The sequence below is a fragment of the Schistocerca gregaria genome, chromosome 5 (genome assembly GCF_023897955.1).
Source record: "Schistocerca gregaria isolate iqSchGreg1 chromosome 5, iqSchGreg1.2, whole genome shotgun sequence".
NCBI lineage: Eukaryota > Metazoa > Arthropoda > Insecta > Orthoptera > Acrididae > Schistocerca > Schistocerca gregaria.
This window is the reverse complement of record NC_064924.1, coordinates 662,041,150-662,047,149: the sequence shown is the minus strand read 5'-3', so window position 1 is coordinate 662,047,149 and position 6,000 is coordinate 662,041,150.

Sequence of the window (6,000 nt, the reverse complement as noted above, 5' to 3'; positions counted from 1 at the left end):
TATGGAATCCAAACTGATCTTCCCCGAGGTCGGCTTCTACTAGTTTTTCCATTCGTCTGTAAAGAATTCGTCTTAGTATTTTGCAGCTGTGACTTATTAAACTGATAGTTCGGTAATTTTCACATCTGTAAACACTTGCTTTCTTTGGGATTGGAATTATTATATTCATCTTGAAGTCTGAGGGTATTTCGCCTGTCTCAGATGGTAGAGTTTTGTCAGGACTGGCTCTCCCAAGGCTGTCAGTAGTTCCAATGGAATGTTGTCTACTCCCGGGGCCTTGTTTCGACTCAGGTCTTTCAGTGCTCTGTCAAACTCTTCACGCAGTATCGTATCTCCCGTTTCATCTTCATCTGCATCCTCCTCCATTTCCATAACATTGTCCTCAAGTACATCGCCCTTGTATAGACCCTCTATATACTCGTTCGACCTTTCTGCTTTCCCTTTTTTGCTTAGAACTGGGTTTCCATCTGAGCTCTTGATGTTCATACAAATGGTTCTCTTATCTCCAAAGGTCTCTTTAATTTTCCTGTAGGCAGTATCTATCTTACCCATAGTGAGATAAGATTGTACATCCTTACATTTGTCCTCTAGCCATGCCTGCTTAGCCATTTTGCACTTCCTGTCGATCTCATTTTTGAGACATTTTTATTCCTTTTTGCCTGCTTCATTTACTGCATTTTTATATTTTCTCCTTTCATCAATTAAATTCAATATTTCTTCTGTTACCCATGGATTTCTACTAGACCTCGTCTTTTTATCTACTTGATCCTCTGCTGCCTTCACTACTTCATCCCTCAGAGCTACCCATTCGTCTTTCACTGTATTTCTTTCCCCCATTCCTGTCAATTACTCCCTTATGCTCTCCCTTAAACTCTGTACAACCTCTGGTTCTTTTAGTTTATCAAGGTCCAATCTCCTTAAATTCCCACCTTTTTGCAGTTTCTTCAGTTTTAATCTACCTCCTGACATAATGTTTAATAAATCAGAAAACCCGAAAAAATATTTTATTTCGTTGTTTCTCCAGAACTTTGGAATCTTAAACATGAAAAGATTGTTTCTGCTATATCCTTGACCGAAATTCGTGTCACAGAGTGCTGTTAATTTAACCACAATGCACTTATATCGAAATTCTGCTTCCTATACTGCTTAATCTGTCAAACACTGAATTCATTAAAGCAGTTTTCTAAGGTAGTTTACTCAAATTGAAATTATTTACGAATAGCTGTAAATGTAAAACTGAACAAAATCATTCTGTAGCTCTACGAATAAAAGTACTGGAAACTCAATAATCTGGTAGGAATGATAAGGAATGCTAAACATTTTCGAGGCACGCTAGTTAGTATAACTATTCTGTGTGACAATAGTTGCTTCGTATTAACCTCGCAGCAATGGTCCAGAATTAAGAAACAAATTATACTGGTACATAATACATAACTACTTTTAAAAACAATTGGCAAATGTGGTGCAATGGAAACAAACAACACGCTATAAATTTTTTGTGTTTTACTTAGCCTTGAATGATGCGTAGACACAAATTCCTGTCTGGGAATAGCTGAAATCCAACGATTTCTCAACTTCACACATTTGGGAAATCGAAACATGTGCACTTTCATGCCTTTTTGGGATTTATAATTTCCCTGGCAAAAGGGAACGCAACACTTGCATCTCATTCTTCGAAGAACTGTAGGCGAATATTGTATGAAATATATCACTTTCATGTGGCACACACTTTCAACACAACATACACGCCAACATGACTGCGACTACACGTATGATGGCCAATAGTTTGTGACGTCACGTGCCAATATGGCCGCTGTGCGTAGGCCTTGTATCTAGAAGACTTTGGTGGAGCGCAGTTTCCGTCAACAGCAGCAACGTCACCAGCTGTCACACCGCTGCGCCACTGGGGTACATTCGCTTCGGTGACAGAGGCGGCGTGCCACGTCGGCTGTTGCGGAGACAGCAGAGGGTTCAGCAAAGATGGCTTCTGTACGGATTCGCGAATACCAACAAAGCAAGGCTAAGGGACCTCGTCCACGCAGAATGAAACACTAATGAGGCAGAAAGTGACTCACAGAGTGCAACAACGAACTCCACAGAAACAAAAACTTCCAAGTACTCAGCAACAAGTGATGTAGAGTCAGACTTGAGAACATAATACAATTCATTGATGAGGAATTCCACGTAATAACGAAAGTTACTGCAGCAAAAATACTATAGTGAAAATAGAGACTCACTCACTGGTCAAGAGCACACGATAAACTTACTGAGTGTATAGGACAAAGATAGAAAGATAATGTCAGGCTTTGAGCAGAAAACAAAAGTGAGACTCTCCGTTCGTTTGCTAGTGGGAGAGCAATTGCTCCACTAGGTCAGACGCACGCCGCAAAATCAAAAATTGAGTTCACACATTCCAAGCAAGATGGCGCGTTATTCATCAAGTCCAAAGACAAGAAAGTTGCAAAGGAAATACAAACGCGTCACATAGAGCTCAATGATCCGAAGAAAGGAAAGATAAAAACCGAGAAAATGTAGACAGGAACAATGTAGTCGTCACTGGAACAAAAATGGAATGTGAAATCAAGAAGCTGAAAAAAAATTTGGAGCCAAATAAAGAAATGATACGCTAGCCATTTAGGAAGCAGAGGCCGAAACTGATAGTTTATTATGTCACAGTTACCATGCCAAAAGGTGAATTAATTGAGTCAATATGTGAAAAGACTTGGAGGGAACCACATGTTGGACGCAATACTTAGAAGAAGAAACAAAAGAAGAGTTCAAAAAAATAAAAAAATGGTTCAAATGGCTCTGAGCACAATGGGACTTAACATCTGTGGTCATCAGTTCCCTAGAACTTAGAACTACTTAAACCTAACTAACCTAAGGACATCACACACATCCATGCCCGAGGCAGGATTCGAACCGCCGACCATAGCAGTTGCGCGGTTCCGGACTGCGCGCTTAGAACCGCTGGGCCACCACGGCCGGCAAGTTCAAAACAGGTCAACGGGAGAAGATGATAGCAAATTACTTTCTGGAGGTAAACTTAAAAGTCAAAGCACAATTGGTTACGCAGAAAAGAATATGCGTTGGATTTAGATCAGCCATTGTAGAGGACTACTGAAACGTCCCCTTTGAAAAAACTGTACAGGACTGTGCTTAAACTGACACACAATATTTTTTTAGTGCAACGCAATCTGACTTTCAGTAATCCCTACAAGAGAATGGCCCTGACTAACATTAACCTATACAGTTCACAAATCACTTACCTCACAAAAATCTTGGTTATTCGAACTACTGCAATACAGCGAGTGCCACTACTGCCAGCTAAATAAAAGATTCAAACTACGGTAGGCAATAACTACTGATAGGCATAGTTAGCAAATGAAAGATTTTGATAGAGAACAAACAATGTATTTACCTTAATAGTCATAATATATATATAGCAGTTCATGACATCCAGTCTTACAAATTTCAAAACTCCGCCATCTCTCTTCCCACATCCACCACTGCTGGCGGCTCACCTCGAACTGCCCAACGCTACGCGCTGTTAACGTCCAGCCACCCAACATTACAATGGCGAGTATTACAACAATGCCAACCAGCCACTGACTGCACACAGCACAGCCAGTGATTTTTCATACAGAGCGCTACGTGGCGGCAGCGTTACCAATAAAAAAACCTAAACAGCCTACTTACGTAGCCCCCACGCACCCCACAAAAAATTTATAAATTGTTTTGGGCAGTGGCCAATACAGATTTGAAAGTTTTTTTCATAATTATAATAACAAATAAATGAAATGCACACACTTATCGATACAATGTTGGTCAAAAGCTAAAATTTTCTCACAGTCCATAAAGACCATCCTGATCATTCATCAAAGTAAACTTGCAGTGTTTTTCTCAAAGTCTGAGTAGTAAAAGAAAATGCACACGGAAGTAGTGGATTTCCATGTAGTCTTGAAGAGGTAGTGTTGTCCTTCCAACGGAAAGACAGTGCTGACTCTTGACATACAGACAGGTAATGGCCCACAACAGAGCAAACCCACAGCAGAGTCAGTCTAAGTTTTGAAAAATATTGGTAGGTTGGTCATCACAGAGCAGACCCACTGTAGTCGTAGTAGAGAGTATGCTATTGGTGGGCCACCAGAGGTGCAGACCCATTGCAGTCCTTGTAGAAATAATGGTATTGGTGAGTCATCGAAGGTGTAGACCCACTGTAGTCCTTGTAGAGATGGCTAGCAGCTAACTGTTGCGTCTGTGCAGGTGCACAATCACCATCGAAGAGTCTTGCAGACAATAGCGCATGTCCTTGAACCACCACTTGTGCACTCACAAAGTTTTTTTCTATTTGCCTTAGAACCAGCAATGCTGTTAACCAGTCCTTTCCTGAATTAGTAACACACGTGTAAATATAATCAGTCCCTACTCCTCATATATTGTCCATATACTATGACCAACAGAAATGTGTGAAGTGAAATGTAATTCCCAAGTTACTTAATTTGATGAACTGGTGTCAATTACAATTTCATAACGTGAGAATACAATAAGAAAGGTACAAAATATATCATTAAAGAACATAATAGTACAGATAATATTTGCAGTAATACAGGCTTTACAAAAGAATCGAAATAACATATACATCAGTGTTACAGGAATTATGACATAAGTACATACATAAAAGATCAGAATAACTTTTGAAACATCAACTTCACACATGAGCATTAGAACAAAACAGAATAAATAATGTGTAAACATCTTTACGAAGTAAGTAACATGTTATTAATGCAAATTATATTTGAGGATAACAGTATTCCTCATCATAGTGAATGTAGCTTAGTATTAGAAGAGAAAAAATTCTATGAAACAGTACACAGAGACAGGAAGAAAATAAATATACAAGGCTACACAATCACATAGCGTGATAACACAAAAGTAAAGGACAGGGTTTGTTTTCAGGGTAACATTTGATTCTGCAGTCCAACCCAAAACTTCATTCCATAGATCTTTCGTCTTATTTCAACATTTGTTTCCACCAAAAAAATCCTATCAAACCATGATTTTTGTATTTATATGTTCACATATTTCTTACCTCACTATTTATTTTCCAGTATCTTACCTCATCATTTACTTCCAAGAAAATCCTACCTATACCTGCTTTCTGTACATTTTTTGTATAACCTCTCAGTGCATTTCTTCCAATTCATTGCAACTCATTTTTTTATATAGGCTACCCCCTCTTAAGCTAACTTAAATCTACTGAGCTCAGATGCTTAACTAAGGGATGAGGCAATGCAGCAGCAAAAAACAATTTAACACAAATAGCAATGACCCATAAAAATGGAAATTGGTAAAGCAATTGCAATATTGCAACTAATATAAGGCGCTGTGCAGCAAACAAAAAAAATAAATCCCTAGTAAAACTGGCTTAACAGAGTAATACAAAGTGAAATTCAGTAACACTATGCCTGGCAAACAGCAACAGCAAATGCAATAACTTATATCTAAACATGACAAAGCTCAAGCAGAAAAAATATTACAGTAAAAATGTTTAATACCTATGTCACATCTTAACACTAGAGTGATGCATCACGAGAACATACGCTAGCAGATAAGTTACGAAATCGTAAAAAAATTATGTTTGCAATTCCTTTGAAGGGAAATGTCTATTTGCTCAAAAAAAAAAAAAAAAGAAAAAAAGAAACGGCTCTGAGCACTATGGGACTCAACTTTTGTGGTCATCAGTCCACTAGAACTTAGAACTACTTAAACCTAACTAACCTAAGGACATCACACACATCCATGCCCGAGGCAGGATTCGAACCTGCGACCGTAGCAGTCGCACGGTTCCGGACTGCGCGCCTAGAACCGTGAGACCACCACAGCCGGCCTGTCTATTTGTGCTCTCTTTTCTAAGAAAGTACATCATAAAATGTTTCTTTACTAGGTCTGTAGACAGAAAGTAGTTATATTAGTACATGTATTAAATTTTAATTTAAA